General features: G+C 52.6%; 1 protein-coding gene across 3 annotated transcripts in view; it reads left to right on the top strand.

Moving 5' to 3' along the window:
• Positions 1-19,026, top strand: part of LOC148138279 (uncharacterized) — a 53,632-nt gene that overhangs the window by 13,797 nt on the left and 20,809 nt on the right. The gene's annotated exons all lie outside the window — the stretch shown is intronic.

Here is a 19,026-nt window from a genome sequence, read left to right as displayed (position 1 = left end):
GGAGGGGGTCAGAGGGAGGGGGAGGGGGTCAGTGTGAGGGGGAGGGGGTCAGAGGGAGGGGGAGGGGGTGGGGGTCAGAGTGAGGGGGTGGGGGTCAGAGTGAGGGGGGAGGGGGAGGGGGTCAGAGTGAGGGGGAGGGGGAGGGGTCAGAGTGAGGGGGTAGGGGTCAGAGTGAGGGGGGAGGGGCCACTGTGTGGGGGAGGGGTCAGTGTGTGGGGGCGGGGTCACAGTGAGGGGGCGGGGTCACAGTGAGGGGGCGGGGTCACAGTAAGGGGGCGGGGTCACAGTGAGGGGGAGGGGTCAGAGTGAGGAGGGAGGGGTCAGAGTGAGGGGGGAGGGGAGAGGGGGTCAGAGTGAGGGGGAAGGGGGTCAGAGTGAGGGGGGAGGGGTCAGAGTGAGGGGGGCGGGGTCACTGTGTGGGGTAGGGGCCACTGTGTGGGGGAGGGGTCAGTGTGAGGGGGAGGGGGAGGGGGTCAGAGTGAGGGGGGAGGGGGAGGGGGTCAGAGTGAGGGGTGAAGGGGAGGGGGTCAGAGTGAGGGGGGAGGGGGAGGGGGTCAGAGGGAGGGGGAGGGGTCAGAGTGAGGGGGGAGGGGTCAGAGTGAGGGGGGAGGGGCCACTGTGTGGGGCAGGGTCACAGTGAGGGGGCGGGGTCACAGTGAGGGGGAGGGGTCAGAGTGAGGGGGGAGGAGTCAGTGGGGGGAGGGGTCAGAGTGAGGGGGACGGGTCAGTGAGGGGGAGGGGTCAGAGTGAGGGGGCGGGGTCACAGTGAGGGGGGCGGGGTCACTGAGGGTGAGGGGTCAGAGTGAGGGGCCGGGGTCACAGTAAGGGGGGCGGGGTCACAGTAAGGGGGGGTCACAGTAAGGGGGCGGGGTCACAGTGAGGGGGGAGGGGTCACAGTGTGGGGGGCGGGGTCAGAGTAAGGGGGGAGGGGGTCAGAGTGAGGGGGAGGGGGTCAGAGTGAGGGGGGAGGGGGTCAGAGTGAGGGGGAGGGGGTCAGAGTGAGGGGGGAGGGGGTCAGAGTGAGGGGGGAGGGGTCAGAGTGAGGAGGGAGGGGTCAGAGTGAGGAGGGAGGGGTCAGAGTGAGGAGGGAGGGGTCAGAGTGAGGGGGGAGGGGGTCAGAGTGAGGGGGGAGGGGGTCAGAGTGAGGGGGGAGGGGTCAGAGTGAAGGGGGCGGGGTCACAGTGAGGGGCGGGTCACAGTGAGGGGGCGGGGTCACAGTGAGGGGGGCGGGGTCACAGTGAGGGGGGAGGGGTCAGAGTGAGGGGGGAGGGTCAGAGTGAGGGGGGAGGGGCCACTGTGGGGGAGGGGTCAGAGTGAGGGGGGAGGGGCCACTGTGGGGGAGGGGTCAGTGTGTGCGGGCAGGGTCACAGTGAGGGGGCGGGGTCAGAGTGAGGGGGAGGGGTCAGAGTGAGGGGGAGGGGTCAGAGTGAGGGGGTAGGGGTCAGAGTGAGGGGGAGTGGTCAGAGTTAGGGGGCGGGGTCACAGTGAGGGGGCGGGGTCACAGTGAGGTGGGAGGGGTCACAGTGAGGGGGGAGGGGTCAGAGTGAGGGGGGAGGGTCAGAGTGAGGGGGGAGGGGTCAGAGTGAGGGGGCGGGGTCAGAGTGAGGGGGCGGGGTCAGAGTGAGGGGGCGGGGTCAGAGCGAGGGGGGAGGGGTCAGAGCGAGGGGGGAGGGGTCAGAGTGAGGGGGGAGGGGTCAGAGTGAGGGGGGTGGGGTCAGAGTGAGGGGGAGGGGTCAGTGAGGGGGAGGGGTCAGAGTGAGGGGGAGGGGTCACAGTGAGGGGGAGGGGTCAGAGTGAGGGGGGAGGGGGTCAGAGTGAGGGGGGAGGGGTCAGAGTGAGGGGGGAGGGGTCAGAGTGAAGGGGGAGGGGTCAGAGTGAAGGGGGAGGGGTCAGAGTGAGGGGGGAGGGGTCAGAGTGAGGGGGAGGGGTCAGAGTAAGGGGGGAGGGGGTCAGAGTGAGGGGGGAGGGGTCAGAGTGAGGGGGAGGGGGTCAGAGTAAGGGGGGAGGGGGTCAGAGTGAGGGGGGAGGGGTCAGAGTGAGGGGGGAGGGGGTCAGAGTGAGGGGGGAGGGGTCAGAGTGAGGGGGGAGGGGTCAGTGAGGGGAGGGGTCAGAGTAAGGGGGAGGGGGTCAGAGTGAGGGTGGAGGGGGTCAGAGTGAGGGTGGAGGGGGTCAGAGTGAGGGTGGAGGGGGTCAGAGTGAGGGTGGAGGGGGTCAGAGTGAGGGGGGAGGGGTCAGAGTGAGGGGGGAGGGGGTCAGAGTGAGGGGGAGGGGTCAGAGTGAGGGGGGAGGGGTCAGAATGAGGGGGGAGGAGTCAGAGTGAGGGGGGAGGTGTCAGTGTGAGGTGGCGTGGTCACAGAGAGGGGGGAGGGGTCAGAGTGAGGGGGGAGGGGTCAGAGTGAGGGGGGAGGGGTCACAGAGAGGGGGGTGAGGTCTGAGTGAGGGGGAGGAGTCAGAGTGAGGGGGAGGAGTCAGAGTGAGGGGGAGGAGTCAGAGTGAGGGGGAGGGGTCAGAGTGAGGGGGAGGGGTCAGAGTGAGGGGGGAGGGGTCTGAGTGAGGGGGGAGGGGTCTGAGTGAGGGGGGAGGGGTCTGAGTGAGGGGGGAGGGGTCTGAGTGAGGGGGGAGGGGTCTGAGTGAGGGGGGAGGGGTCTGAGTGAGGGGGGAGGGGTCTGAGTGTGGGGGCAGGGGTCAGAGTGAGGGGGCAGGGGTCAGAGTGAGGGGGGAGGGGTCAGAATGAGGGGGAGGGGTCAGAGTGATGGGGGAGGGGTCAGAGTGATGGGGAGGGGTCAGAGTGAGGTTGGAGGGGGTCAGAGTGAGGGTGGAGGGGGTCAGAGTGAGGGGGAGGGGTCAGAGTGAGGGGGGAGGGGTCAGTGAGGGGGAGGGGTCAGAGTGAGGGGGGAGGGGTCAGAGAGGGGAAGGTGTCAGAGTGAGGGGGGAGGGGTCAGAGTGAGGGGGTAGGGGTCAGTGAGGGGGAGGGGTCAGAGTGAGGGGGAGGGTCAGAGTGAGGTGGAGGGGACAGCGAGGGGGAGGGGACAGCGAGGGGGAGGGGTAAGTGTGAGTGGGAAAGGGTCAGTGTGATGGGGCGTGGTCACAGTGAGGGGGAGGGGTCAGAGGTAGGGGAGGGGTCAGAGTGAGGGGGCACGGTCAGAGTGAGGGAGAGGGGTCAGAGTGAGGGGGGAGGGGTCAGAGTGAGGGGGAGGGGTCAGAGTGAGGGGGGAGGGGTCAGAATGAGGGGGGAGGGGGTCAGAGTGAGGGGGGAGGGGTCAGAGTGAGGGGGGAGGGGGTCAGAGTGAGGGGGGAGGGGGTCAGAGTGAGGGGGAGGGGTCAGAGTGAGGGGGAGGGGTCAGAGTGAGGGGGGAGTGGTCAGTGTGAGGTGGCGTGGTCACAGAGGGGGGAGGGGTCACAGTGAGGGGGGAGGGGTCACGGGGAGGGGTCAGAGTGAGGGGGGAGGGGTCACAGAGAGGGGGAGAGGTCTGAGTGAGGGGGAGGAGTCAGAGTGAGGGGGAGGAGTCAGAGTGAGGGGGAGGGGTCAGAGTGAGGGGGAGGGGTCAGAGTGAGGGGGAGGGGTCAGAGTGAGGGGGAGGGGTCAGAGTGAGGGGGAGGGGTCAGAGTGATGGGGGTAGGGTCAGAGTCAGGGGGGAGGGGTCAGAGTGAGGGGGAGGGGTCAGAGTGAGGGGGAGGGGTCAGAGTGAGGGGGCGTGGTCAGAGTGAGGGGGCGTGGTCACAGTGAGGGGGAGGGGTCAGAGTGATGGGAGGGGTCACGGTGAGGGGGAGGGGACACGGTGAGGGGGAGGGGACACGGTGAGGGGGAGGGGACACAGTGAGGGGGACGGGTCAGTGTGAGGGGGTCACTGAGGGGGCGGGGTCAGAGTGAGTGAGGGGGGTCACAGTGGGGGGAGGGGTCAGAGTGAGGGAGGAAGGTCACAGTCGAGGGGGTGGGGTCACAGTGAGGGAGAGGCGGTCACAGTGAGGGAGAGGGGTCAGTGTGTGGGGAGGGGTCAGAGTCAGGGAGAGGGGTCACAGTGAGGGGGGTCAGAGTGAGGGGGAGGCATTAGAGAGTGGGGGAGGGGTCACAGGAGGGGGCAGGGTCACAGTGGGGAGGGGTCACAGTGAGGGGGTGGGGTCACAGTGAGGGGGTGGGGTCACAGTGAGGGGGCGGGGTCACAGTGAGGGGGAGGGGTCAGAGTGAGGGAGAGGGGTCACAGTGAGGGGGAGGGGTCACAGTGATGGGGAGGGGTCACAGTGAGGGAGAGGGGTCACAGTGAGGGGGGTCAGAGTGAGGGGGAGGGGTCAGAGTGAGGGAGAGGGGTCAGAGTGAGGGGGAGGGGTCACAGTGAGGGAGTGGGGTCACAGTGAGGGGGGTCAGAGTGAGGGGGAGGGGTCAGAGTGAGGGAGGAGGGTCTCAGTGAGGGGGCGGGGTCACAGTGAGGGGGATGGGCCACTGTGAAGGGGAGGGGTCAGTGTGAGGGGTAGGGGTCACAATGAGGCGGCACGGTCACAGTGAGGGGGCGGGGTCACAGTGAGGGGGAGGTGTCAGTGAGGGGGCAGGGTCACAGTGAGGGGGAGGGGTCAGTGAGGGAGAGCATTCACAGTGAGGGGGCGGGGTCAGAATGAGGGGGTGGGGTCAGAGTGAGTCAGTGTGAGGGGAGGGGTCACAGTGAGGGACGGGGTCACACTGAGGGGGAGGGGTCAGTAAGTGGGAGGGGTCACAGTGTGGGGGTATGGTCAGGGGGTCACAGTGAGGGGGCGGGGTCACAGTGAGGGGGCGGGGTCACTGAGGGGATGGGTTCAGAGTGAGGGGGAGGGGTCAGTCAGTGGGAGGGTCACATGGAGGGGAGGGGTCAGAGTGTGGGAGAAGGGTCAGAGTGACGGGGAGGGGTTCACAGAGTGGGGGAGGGGTCTGAGTGAGGGGAGGGGCTCTTTGAGGGTAGGGGCATCTGAGGAGGTGGTGTCTCTGAGGGGCCGGAGTCACAGTGAGAGGGAGGGGTCAGAGTGAGGGGAGGTGTCAAAGTGAGGAGGCGGGGTCACTGAGGGGAAAGGGGGTCAGAGTGTGGGGGCGGGGTCAGAGTGTGGGGGCGGGGTCAGAGTGTGGGGGCGGGGTCAGAGTGTGGGGGCGGGGTCAGAGTGTGGGGGCGGGGTCAGAGTGTGGGGGCGGGGTCAGAGTGTGGGGGCGGGGTCAGAGTGTGGGGGCGGGGTCAGAGTGTGGGGGCGGGGTCAGAGTGTGGGGGCGGGGTCAGAGTGTGGGGGCAGGGGTCAGAGTGTGGGGCAGGGGTCAAAGTGAGGGGGAGGGGCCACTGAGGGAGGGGTCAGTGTGAGGGTGAGGGGTCAGAGTGTGGGGGCGGGGTCAGAGTGATGGGGTCACAGTGAGGGGGAGGGGTCAGTGTGTGGGGGTGTTCAGAGTGAGGTGGGGTCACAGTGAGGGGGAGGAGTCACTGAGGGGGATGGGTCAGAGAGGGGGGAAGGGTCAGAGTGAGGGGGAGGGGTCACAGAGTGGGAGGGGGGTCAGAGTGAGGATGTGGGGTCACAGTGAGGGGAGGGTCACATGGAGGGGAAGGGGTCTCAATGAGGGGTGTCAGAGTCAGGGGGCGGGGTCAGAGTGAGGGGGTAGGGGTCAGAGTCAGGGGACAATGTCACAGTGAGGGGGAAGGGTCACAATGGGGGTCACATTGAGGGGCCGTGGTCAAAGTGTGGGGGAGGGTCCACTGAGAGGGAGGGTCAGAGTGTGGGGTCGGGGTCAGAGTGAGGGGGTCACAGTGAGGGGGAGGGGTCAGAGTGTGGCATGGTTCAGAGTGAGGGGGAGGGGTCAGAGTGAGGATGTGGGGTCACAGTGGGGGGTGGGGTCACAGGGAGGGGGAGGGGTCACAACGAGGGGCATCAGAGTCAGGGGGCAGGGTCAGAGTCAGGGGACAATGTCACAGTGAGGGGGAGGGGTCACAATGGGGGTCACTGAGGGGGAGGGGTCAGAGTGAATGGGTGGGGTCACAGTATAGTGTGTGGTCATAGTGAGGGGAAGGGTTAACAGTAAGGGGGAGGGGTCAAAGAGGGCTGGGTCACAGTGGGGATCACAGTGAGAGGGCGTGGTCTCAGTGAGTGGGCAGGGACACACTGAGGAGGTGGGGTCACACTGAGGGGGCGGGAACACAGTGAGGGGAAGGGTCAGACTGAGGGGGAGGGGTTAGAGTGAGGAGGAGGGGTCACAGTGAGCCTTAGGGGGTCACAATGAGTGGGTGGGATCACACTGAGGGGGAAGGGTCACAGTGAGGGGGAAAGGGTCAGAATGAGGGGGAGGGGTCATTAAGGGTGTGGGGTCACAGTGAGGGGGATGGGATCGTAGTGAGGTGATGGGGTCACAGGGTTTGGTTGGGGAAGGGTCAGACTGTAGTGAGGTGTCTGGGTTGAGGAGAGGGGGAGGGGTGAGAAGACAGGAGAAACCAGAATGTGGGAGTCATAGTGATGGGGGTGAGTGAGGGGTCAGGGTGAGGAGAAGGGGGTTAGTGAGGATGGGGTCAGGGTTCAACAGATTGCTCATGGTACAAGTAGGGTCATAGTGAAGGGGAAGATGTCAGTGTCAGGGAGAGGGGTAATATTGAGAGGGAGTGGTCAGAGCGAGGGTGATGATTGGTGTCAGTTTAGGGTCAGGTTGAGGGTGAGGGTGTCAGATTGTAAGGAAGGCATTAGACTGTGGGGGAGTCATCAGTGTGTAAGATAGGGGTCGAGGTGTGGAGGATGGGTCAGAGTGATGGTGAGAGGTCAAACTGAAATGGAAGGGATCAAGGTCAGGGAAAGAGTGATGGTAAGAGTGAATTGTTAGTGTGTGGACAAGGGTTCAGTGTAAAATTAAAGCTCATGGCTAATGGATAATGTGTGGGAATGGGTGGTAAGTTGATTAGCAGACAAGAACCAAAGAGTAGGAATCAATTGATCTATTTTTCTAAACGGCAACTATTCATACTATATGTAATTGACTTAGACAAGGGGACTAAAACTTTCAGGTGATACAAAGCAGGGTGGGAGGGTGAACTGTGAGGAGGACACAGATGTTGCGGAGTGATTTGGACAGGCTGAGTGAGTGGACAAATGCGTGGCGGATGCAGTATACTGTGGATAAATGTGAGGCGATCCAGTTTGGTAGAAAAAAAAACAGGAAGGCAGATTATTATTGTGTGCAGTTTTGGCCTCATTATCTGAAGAAACATGTTCTTACTGTAGAAGAGTTGCATCAAAGTTTTACCAAATTGATGCCTGGTATGGCAGTGTGAATGTTATTTTTGTGTGTGTCTAATTTACTTGCTTAGTGAGATTTGTTTTATACCAGCAATGGGATTTCGTTTGCCATGAGGCGCGGTTTGTTATTGTTAAAACAACATACAATTCAACAAAATTCACCTTTCCCGCTAATTTCCCGAGTAACCTTGCAGTTTTAAATTACTACCGTATGTACTCGTGTACAGGCCGAATTTTGAAGACTTTATAAAATCTGAAGTTAGGGGGTCGACTTATACTCGAGGTATTGTTTTCGAGGGGATGAATATTTATCTGCAAAATAGATGCAATGGGAAATTTACCGTCCCAGCAGCCCCCTGCTCCAGTTCTGGAACTTTCCCTGTAATAAGTTCAGGCCGCGGGTAACTGAAACTGACTCCATGGATATGGCGGTCGCCCTGTACTGTCGTACCATTACAGTAATTCTGAAAACCTGGAGCAGAGCATGATGGCTGGCGGACTGGAAGACCCGGAACAAAGCGGTACAGCCAGCAGACTGGAATGCTGTTGACGAGCGGAGCGCAACGGGCAGCCACACTGGCTCATAAATGTTCATCTGTAACAGTGAAGAACGACGGTCGATAAATGGGAAATCCAAGATGTTTTGGCCAAAGGTCGGCTTATACGTGAGATCGACTTATACGTGAGCACATACGGTACATTCACACATTGGTTTAAAATCAGAAGCACAAACTGGCCATCAACAGGTCGAGGCAGCGGGACGTGGAGGGGGTCGTTAGGGCCGACTGCCTGCCCCTCTTCCGCGGTTACGTTAGAGCGCGGGTGTCCTTGGAGAAGGAGCACGCGGTGTCGACCAACACCCTGGAGTTGTTCAGGGAGAGGTGGGCGCCGCAGGGAGTGGAGTGCATCATTTCTCCCTCCAACTCTATTTTGATTTAGTCCCTACCCTCCCCCTCACTGTTTTGATCACACAGCACTGCCCTTTGATGTGAAGGGCAGTGTTTGTCATTGGCCACCCGGGTGTTTTCCTATCTTCCTGGTGGTGGAAAATGAATAAAGATTTGTACACTTTGTGTCTTTCATTGTGTCTCACACCTGCACACACACCGAAAAAAAATAAAAAGAATCAGAAGCACACAATGGTTAAAAGGTTTGTGCTATCCTGATTACAGCTCTGAACCGTGTGGTTGAGTCTGTTCTTGTCACCCCCATGGTCCCTGCTGACATTATCTCCAGAATGTTAGCCCCTCTGATTCCAGTGGACCCTTTACATATAGTTCTCCAGGTCATCCTCAAATACAGTGGCTCGCTAATGCAGATTCCTCCTATGTTTGATACGACAATGTATCTTACATAATTCGGTTACTCCATGTCAATGAGTTTGTCTCAGGAAAAGGCGTTACCGAAGGCAGTATTGGATATTGCAACTTCCATTTTGATTGAGCCAAACCTCGGTGCTCGACTGTTTCGAGACTAGTTCTGCCAAAATTCCGATCTGTTGTTCCATCTGAAACCTCACGGCATTATCTCAGCAACGCCTATTTAACATAGCAGTGGGTTCTGCTATGACGCGATTGAAGAATTTAGACCATTATTTGTAGAATGTGAACTTTCCTTACCTGCGTTGGCTATAATGCGATTCTAGTCCCATTGGTTTAAATGGTGCTGCTATTACACGATTTTCTTATAACGTTGGATCGCATGGGAATGGAACGATCACGTTATATCAGAACCGACTGCAGTCAGTCAAGAGAAATGTAGGGATTTGGTTTTCAGTCAATTATATTTCTGACTTTTAAGTAATTCGAATTGCTCCCAACACCTGGTCCTAGACACTGGACTTATTAATCAGGATGTAATGAAAGGCGACAGGCATATGTTTGAGGGCAAAAGAATCTCTGCATTTATTTATGTACTGAAAAGGTAGCACAGAAAAGGTAACTCAACAATACAAGACCAGGTAACACAACTATTCACCAATACTGTATACAGGATACACTATTATTTAAATTATACTATGAATTAGAATACATTACTATTTAGTATCAAAATACACTGTTACCATCGCCTCCCACTCCTGACTAAATTGGAACTCCGGGATCTTGGGATTACGCTCACCACTCCAAATGCAGTTCACTTGATGGTCACCTGATGTGACTGCTCTGACTCGCTATACCAGAACGTGGTACGGGACTTCTCGTTACGCAACTCCTCAGTCTGCTGCCATGGTTCGGTGCCTGTTGGATCTATCAGCGGTTAGATGGATTTTCTTTACTTTTGCTGGTTTGTTGAGCTCTGTCTGCACATCAATTGAGCCTGAGGACTCGTGACGACGTTTGGGTGAGTTGGTGCTTCAGATTTTGTTGGTCTTGGTTCCTTGAGCGTGGTCGGTTGCAATGGTCGTTGAGGTCTGCTGTCAGTGTTTCTGAATCCTGGTTCAGAAGCTCTAGGTTGAGATACCTCTTGGTTTGGCTGGCCCAGTTTGTGACGACCTCTCAATGTGAGATCAAGGCCTGTAGTTGTACTGTTTTCAGGGCCTTCAAATCTTCGTGCCAATCTCATGGCCCATTGTCAGGCTTTCTTTATTGGCTTGATTAGCTTAATTGGATTTCAGATGTTTCGGCAAGGTGTCAATGGCTTTAACTGGTGTTGCACGCTGGTGATTGTCACAGTAACCCTCTTGCATCCACACTGTCCGCATGAATGGGTATTGCCCACAGTGTTAGGTACATCATTCAGACGGAATGGGTCTGGGTGGGTCACTCTTCGGAGGGTCGGTGTGGACTTGTTCGGCCGAAGGGCCTATTTCCACACTGTAGGGAATTTAATCTAATCTAAAAGTCTGGCCAGCGGTATAAAACCCGTCTCTGGGTTGATTGTTTCGGCTGCGAGTTGTAAATTGTAAATGCAAGGTGTTGGATCAAGACACTGTTCCATGCTGTGAGAGTCATTCCTTTGTAGTGGCCTCCAGGCCCCATTCGCAGGTCACCTGATAATTTGTTTACCCCTTCTGCAGACACAGCACAGGCTTTTTTTAGAAGTTTTAAAAGTCCAGGGTTCTGCCCATATATTTCTCATACCCCCCTTGGCTACCGTGATGCCAACTGGTCTGAGTAGTCTGGCAGTCATTTCCGAGATGTCTTTGATGTAGGGGAGAGTGGCTAGGGTTTCTGGACGTGTTTTGTGTGCATAAAATTCACGAAAGAGGAGGAAAACAGCAACAAACTGCCATTCCTAGATGTCACAGTCCAGCCAATGGGGAACTTCAAACCAGTGTCTCCGGGAAAACCGCACATACAGACCAAATACTGAACTACAGAAACAATCATCCCAACGCCCACAAACGAAGCTGCATCAGAAGATTATTTCAACGAGCCAACACACACTGCAGCACAGAGGAACTACACAGAGCAGAGGAATATCACTATACTGTGTATTCAAAATGAATGGATACCCAATGAACACAGTCCGTTGATTTCTCAGCAACAAACCCAAACAAGCAGACAAAACACATCCAGAAACCCTAGCCACTCTCCCCTACATCAAAGACATCTCGGAAATGACTGCCAGACTACTCAGACCCCTTGGCATCACAGTAGCCCACAAACCCACCAACACACTAAAACAGCAGCTAATGAACCTGAAAGATCCTAGACAGACAACAAGCAAAACTAACGTCATTTACAAAATACTGTGCAAGAACTGTAACGAACACTACATTGGACAAACAGGCAGAAAACTAGCCACCAGGATACATAAACACCAACTAGCCACAAAACGACATGACCCTCTCTCACGAGTATCCTCACATACGGATGAGGAAGGACACCACTTCGACTGGGACAACACATCCATCCTGGGACAAGCCAAACAGGGACACACACAAGAATTCCTAGAAGCATGGCATTCCAACCGGAACTCTATCAACAAAACATCAAGTTAGACCCCATCTACCACCCACTGAGAAAAAGAACAGGAAATTACATCAACACAGGAAATGACATCACCAACCCAAAGAAACCCAAACATATAAATAGAAAGCAGGACTTTTCAGCATTGCTTCGCCTGAGGCCCACTGAAGATGTTACCTAGTAAGGTAATGAAACGTCTGGAAATGAGACTCCAAGCTCAGTGAGCAAACCTACATCCAGCACCAACATGTACTCATCTGCTAATTCTGCAGCCCTTCTCACTTCCTGAACTTTCTGTCCCTCTACGTGAAGTCTCACCATCTTCTCCAGCAGAATAATCTCTCGTAGAGCCTCAAAATTCTTATGTATCTTCAAAGCAAGTACCCAGCAATTAAAATGACTAATGTTGAGTTCGAAAGAACTAAATAAAGTCTGACCTGGTTCCTTCTTTATGTTTCTGAGCCGCTGTCTATATGCTTCTGGTACCAATTCATAAGTACCTAAACTAGCCTGTTTAAACTCTTCATAATCTCTTGACCCCTCATCTGACAGTGCGGCAAATACCTCGCTAGCTGTGCCTACTAATTTAGTCTGAGCTAGCATTACCCTTAAATCCTTGGAACACTCCATCTGCCGAGCCAATTCTTAAAATGAAATAAAGAAGGCTTCAATATCTTTCTCATCAAAATGTGGCAGAGTTTTGACATAATTATATGTATATCATTACCTTCTCTTTTAACCTCCATCCTGTTAACTTTGTTGGCTAAGTGGCAATTTGTTCAGTGCAAATTCTGTCTCTTTTTGTGTCTCCCTTTCTCTCTTTGCTCAGCTACAAATCTTGTCTCTCTCTTTCTCCCCTCTCTGTCTTCTCTCTCTTTCTCTTTCTTCTCTCTCTCTTTGTCTCTCCCTTTGTTTATCTTCTAACTCCATTTTCCTCAATAGCATTTTAAGGTTTTCTACTTCAACTGCACTTGTCTGTTTCTCTGACACATCTCAGTGTTTGAGTAGTTCCCTGACAATTTCAGCTTTACCTTGGTTAAGCCCAAATCTAACTCCTTTGCTAATTCTAAAAGTATGACCTTTTTCTTTCCTTCTGAACTTCCTTGGCAAATTTGAGAATCATCTTCAAATCCCAGAACCTCTTTAAGCAATTTTAAGAGCCATTTCTCTCAACCACAAGTCACCATAATGAAATAAATTGCCTCACTTAAGTTATATTTAAAGATCTAGGACACTAACCTGCTGGGATTTTAAATCTGCTGGGATTTTTCGTACCCCCAAATCTTTCAAATCTGTCTAAACCAATTCAAATCCTGGCGATGAGCACCGAAATTTTATGACATGGGGTGAACCCCACCCCCCGCTAATTCAAACCTGCAACACAGAAATGATTTACCCCGTGCCGTAATCTGTTAACATTCAAGAGACAAAGAGCTATCCCAAAGATCACTATTTAAAGTAAAAATGAACAACTTCAATTTTTTAATGTCTAACAGAGAATAATTAACTAACAACTATTTACAACTCATTTATTTAAACCTATCTTTTACCTTCCCCGCCCAGCCCCACCCCCACCCCCACCCCCACCCCCACACACACCACACCACCCCTGTTTGTTAGATGTGTAGGTTAGGGTGGATTGGCCGTGCTAAACTACCCATAGTGTTCAGGGATGTGTAGGTTAGGGTGGATTGGCCATGCTAAATTACTCATAGAGTTCAGGGATGTGTAGGTTAGGGGGGATTGGCCACGCTAAATTACCCCATAGTGTTCAGGGATGTGCAGGTTTGGGTGGATTGGCCATGCTAAATTACTCATAGTGTTCAGGGATGTGTACGTTAGGGTGGATTTGCCATGCTAAATTACCCCATAGTGTTCAGGGATGTGTCGGTTAGGGTGGATTGGCCATGCTAAATTACCCCATAGTGTTCAGGAACGTGTAGGTTAGGGTGGATTGGCCATGCTAAGTTACCCCATAGTGTCCAGGGATGTGTAGGTTAGCGTGGATTGGCCATGCTAAATTACCCATAGTGCTCAGGGATGTGTAGGTTAGGGTGGATTGGCCATGCTAAATTACCCCATAGTGTCCAGGGATGTGTAGGTTAGGGTGGATTGGCCATGCTAAGTTACCCCATAGTGTCCAGGGATGTGTAGGTTAGGGTGGATTGGCCATGCTAAATTACCCATAGTGCTCAGGGATGTGACTGGGGAGCAGAAAGTAGGCCATTCAGCCCATCGAGTCTACTCCACCATTCAATCATGGCTGATATGTTTCTCACCTGATTTTCTGCTTTCTCCCCGTAAGCCTTGACCCCGTTGACACTCAGGAACCTATCTAGCTCCGTCTTAAATATACTCCATGACTTGGCCTCCACAACATTCTGAGACAATGAATTCCATAGATTCACCACTCTCTGGCTGAGGAAGTTTCTCCTTATCTCCATTCCTCTAAGGGTATGCCCTCGTGTCCTAGCCTTTCCTACCAATAGAAACATCTTCCCAACATCTACTCTGTCCAGGCCATTCAGTAGTTGGGGACCATTCAGTACTCACAAGTAAATTATTAAATAAATCGCTCCAATATCCCTGCTTTTTACTTTAGAATCCCCATTCTTAACATCTAATTGTAATAGTACCCCCCCTTTTTTTTAAATCCACCGGTATCAATCTTATCCCTAACAAGTTATTTTTAAAGAAGGGATCTGAACTCAAACTTGCTTTCACTTTAGAGACTAGAAATGCTCACCAACCAGCTGCTTTGTGGAGATAAAAATCAAACAAACAAACCCCTCCACACTCCACTAAGCTCTTCAGACACTTGATCTGGCACTCTGTTGTAAGTCGCACTGAAGTGCTGAGTTCCACTAAGTTACTGCTTATATATGTTCCCAAAGCAAACGGCCTGTAGGAGTGGTTAATGAAGATCCGTTTAAACTTGTTCACATTCGGAACCAGTGTTTCAGCACGCATGTTGAAAATAAATCTGTCAAAGTTGGCATCTACGGAGTTTTAAATTGCATGCTTTTCTATAAATCACAATTTAAATTATGTTTGCACAGATTGAAGATTTCGGCACCTTCTTACCACGCAAATGCGTGCCCTCAGTCCAAGCATCCTCCTTTTTGGTTCATTTAACCGGGCAAATTATAATAGGAGTCAGAGTTAATGTTTCGGGTCCAGTCACCCTCCCTCAGAACAATCAGTGGGCCTGAAACGTTAACTCTGATTTCTCCTCACAGGTGCTGCCAGACCTGCTCAGCTTTTCCAGCGGTTTTTGGGTTGAGGTCGTAGATTTGTTTGCTGAGCTGGTGTGTTTTCCCACAGACATTTCATCGCCTCACGAGCTGACGTCGTCAGTGCGTCTCCGATACGGTGTTGGTGGCGTGTCCTGCCCTGGTATTCGTGTATCTCTGGCTGTTGGTCCTTCCAGTTTTGTATCTGAGTGGTTTGTGCACGGGGTCCAGTTCAGTGTGTTTATTGATTGCGTTCCGGTTGGAGTGCCAGACTTCACGAAATTCTCTGACGTGTCTCTATGTTGCCTGTTCTAGGATGGTCACATTGTCCCAGTTGAATTTGTGTCCTTTGTTGTCCATGTGGTTGGAAACGAGAGAGTACTGGTCGTGTCTGGCAGTGGCGAGCTGATGTTTGTGCAGGCGTGTGGTCAGTTTTCTTCCTGTTTGTCCTGTGTAGTGTTTATCACAATCCTTACAGGGTATCTTGTACATAGTGTTGGTCCTGGTGGATGTGGGTATCGGGTCCTTAACCTTTATGTGGAACCGGTGAAAGGTGTTTGCCGGCTTGTGGGCCACTAAGATTCTTGAGGATCTGAGTACTCAGGTAGTCATTTCTGATATTTCTTTAGGGTACAGTATGGTCACCATCGTGCCTGGTTGTGTACTGTTTTCTTCTTTAAGTTTGTTGCATAATTACCGGAGGATAGAGCTCTTGGGGTACCTGATGTGTTTAAATCCCTTGAATAGGTGTTCCTGTTCTGCCTTCAGGAGTTCTGGGTTGCTGCAGTGTGTCCTCACCCGTTTAAATAGTGTCTTAATGTAGCTTTGTTTGTGGGAGCTGGGGTGGTTGCTGTCATAGTTCAGTATCTGGTCTGTGTGGGTGGTCTTCCTGTACACACTGGTCCGAAGTTCACCGGTAGGTGTGTGTTCTACTCATACGGCCAGGAGGAGGGAGTCTGCTGTTGTTTTCCTCTTCTTTAGTGATCCTCATTCCGGTGAGGCTGTCATTGATGGGATAGTGGGTTTCTTCCAGTTGTGTACGTTTAATGATGATAAAGGTATCATCTACATCCCGGATCCAGGGTTTGTGTTGGATGATGGGGAGGACTGTCCATTCCAAGTATTGCATTTCTGCTCCTGCTAATCAGCCCTGATATTAGTGACCCCATTGGTGTTCCAGTGATTTGTTTGTTGTCACAAAGCTCACCCCTTTCTTTAAAAAAAAACTGCTCCTTGGCTCAAGGAGACTCCGTCCTTGACTTTTTACAGAGGGGCTAATAAACGAGGCCGGGCTCCGATCAGTCTGGTTTGGTACAGAGATGAAAAGGATTTTGAGAGGCCTTTTGTTTATATGTAAACAGATGAGACTTCAGGCCAAAGTGGTCATGCTTTAGAAGTGACCTGTATAAAGAGAGGGGAGTGGTCAGCTCTCTAGAGAATTCAGTCCAGAACTGACGAGGAGTTCAACAGTGAGCCGTGTGGAAACTCTCTCTCTCTGTCTCTCTGCCCTTCTAACATCAACCTGTAAGCATCTGTTCCATTTTTTAACTGTATTTAAGTAGGTTTGCTTATTGGGACTGTTGTGTGTCTTCAGAACAGCCTACTTAAGTCTAGTTTGGACAGACTGAGTTCTGTAGGGGTTCTTTATTCTGTTCTTTGTGTTTCATTGTGTAATTTTGTGAATACATTTTTGTCTGTTTTAAGATCAAGTAGTCAACCTAGCTAACTTACTCATTTTCACTGTACACACTTACCGAAACAAATTGCAAAGTTATGATCTGGAGTGCCTGCTTAAGAGTGTTGTGAGTGGTCTGCCCGAGTCCGTAACACTGTACACTTGTCCATTGAATGTAAAGTGAGTAGTGAGGCATAGGTCCAGTAATTTTAACATGCTGTTTTGTTGATGCTGCTGGTGTCGTCAGGTTTCCTAGTAACTGCTCTGTCCAATAATGTGGCAATGGTGCTCTTGGCTGGGTCAATATCTATAGGCTGTCGCCTCCCTTTCGCAGTTCTGTAGACTGACAGTTGAAAGTTTACAGGTACGCCAGCCAGAGAAAGTGAGGACTGCCGGTGCTGGAGGTCAGAGTCGAAACGTGTGGCGCTGGAAAAGCACAGCCAGTCAGGCGGCATCCGAGGAGCAGGAGAGTCGACGTTTCAAGAATAAGCCTCTTCCTCAGTATCGAGTGGTGTAACAAAAATATTTGATTCCTGCAGGGAATCTGTGTGCACAGATTCTCCTGATGAATGAGGCAGTGGCATGAGATGGAGATGTCTGCTGACGATTGTCGAGAGTTCAGTTACGTTTAGAACATCTCGTAATAAAGTAGTCTGTACCTACTGACAGAGAAATCTGGACAAATCCAGATTTGAAGTGGTAAGTGGCAAGTAACATTAGTGCCACAAAGAGGGGTGTAGGCACAGGTTCAGTGAGTGGGCAACAACTTGGCAGATCGAAAACAGTGTGGGAAAATGTGAGGTGATGCACATTGGCAGAGAGAATAGAGGAGCTGAATATTATCTAAATGAACAAAGACTGCAGTAAGCTATGGAACGATGAGATTTGGGAGTTATCATGATGGTGTTTTCACCATTCCCCCCCCCCCCCCCCCGCCCCGCCCCAAGACTTCCCCATCACTGAGGATGAACAATCAGTCCTCAAAGGCCTAACCTTCATCCCAGTACGCTCCCGGATCCATGAGTTTGACACTGGACGTGACATTAAACATTTCTTCCTCTGTCTCCGTCTCCGACTCCGGGCTTACTTTTTCCGTCAAGACTCCTGCCCACCCTCCGAGAACCCCTTCTTGCACCTCCAATACACCCCATCCACCTGGACGATCAGTGCCGGTCTGTTACCTGCCCTCAATCTCTTCATTTCCAACTGCCGCTGTGACATTGACCACCTCAACCTGTCCACCCCCCCCCACATCCACTCCAATCTCTCACCCTCTACTCCCTCCGCTCCAACCCCAACCTCACCATCAAACCTTTGTCTAAGGGTGGGGGGGGGGGGGGCGCTGTGGGAGTGTGGCGCACCGACATCTATAAGGCTGAAGCCAGGCACCAAACTGCGGACACCTCTTCCTACTGCCCCCTCGACCACGACCCGACCTCCCATCGCCAAACCATCATCTCCCAGACCATCCGCAACCTCATCACCTCTGGGGATCCACAGTTTCCAACCTCATCGTCCAGGAACCCCGTACCGCCCAATTCTACCTCCTTGCCAAAATTCACAAACCTGAGTGCCTCGATCGATCCATTGTCTCAGCCTGCTGCTGCCCCCACCGGACTTAACTCTGCATACCTTGACTCCATCCTGTCCCCCTTGATCCACGATCTCAATGAGTCACATAAAACCCGTATCCAAGTTCAGTGGCAAGGCAAGTGGAATGCAGGCCTTTATTTCAAAGGGAACAAGTTGAAAAGTAGTTAAGTTTTGCTAAAAACCATACAAGGCACTAGTAAGACCACAGCTGGAATACTATGAATAGGTTTGGGCCCCTTACTGTAAGGAAAGATATATTGGCATTGGAAGCAGTTCAGAGAAGGTGCACTGGCCTGACATCAAATATTGAGCAACTATCTTACGAGGAGAGGTTCAGCAGGTCGGAGCTTTACTCATTGGAATTGAACAGGATAAGTGGCGACCTTAACTGAAACGTACAATATTCTTAGGGGACTGGATAGTGGAGAGGTTGTTCCTCCTTTTAGGAGAGTGGAGAACCAAAAGAGTATAATCTCAGAATAAAGGGTGGCACATTTAAGGCACTTAAGGAGGAATTTCTTCTCTTCTCTCCACCTGAGCTCACAATGATTCACTTCCTTTACGAGCCTCGCCCTCTGGTGGGTAAATTTACAATGAATTCGCTCACCACCTATCTGTGGTAACTTCTACAGTCTGTTCTGATCTTCTCTGCAACGCTTACTTTTGTTGTCTATTTTCACTTGTTAATCAATTCCTTGGTCCTCCTTTGCTAACTGTTCTCAACCCTCAGGTCTGTCGTTTCTTCTTGCCAATTTGTATGCCCTTTTTTTTTGTTTGTATCTAATATTATCTCAAGCTTGCCTCGTAAGCCATGGTTTGGCCACTGTTCTCTTGTGCCAGACAGGAACAAACGACTTTTGTAGTCCACCCGTTCGCCTTTGCCTATCCACTGTCATTCCTTTCTGCAGCATTTCCCAAATCTATCAGAGCCAACACACGCCTTATACTCTCATAGCTTCCCCTAATAAGGTTCAGAATCAACTATCAACTGTCCACCTTGATGAAGAATTCTGTCATATTATGGTCACCCATCCCCAAGGGGACTCTTGCAACTATATTACCCCCAATTATTCCTTTCTCGTTGTGTAACACCCAATTTAAGATGGCCACTTCTCTAGTTGGTTCGTCAGTGTATTGATCCAGAAAACCTTCCCACATTGACTCCAGGAATGCTCCCTCTACGTTATCGTGAATAGATTTTAAGGGGATACAGATTTAAGTTTGCATTAGCAATTAACAAGCTTTCCACCAGAGAATAAGTTTCTTTCAGCAGGTAGCTTTTGGCACTCCTTGTTTATTGTTGAAACCGAGAGTGAGTTCCTTGTATCCTAGGTAGCGGCCTCAGCCAGCCGTTGCCTGTCCAAGAGATTAAATTGGTCGTATTTCATATTTG

This window comes from Chiloscyllium plagiosum, unplaced genomic scaffold (assembly GCF_037043375.1).
Source record: "Chiloscyllium plagiosum isolate Xiang-an unplaced genomic scaffold, Cpla_swu_hap1 HiC_scaffold_40, whole genome shotgun sequence".
In the NCBI taxonomy this organism is placed as follows: Eukaryota; Metazoa; Chordata; class Chondrichthyes; order Orectolobiformes; family Hemiscylliidae; genus Chiloscyllium; species Chiloscyllium plagiosum.
This window is presented reverse-complemented; position numbering and strand designations above follow the sequence as displayed.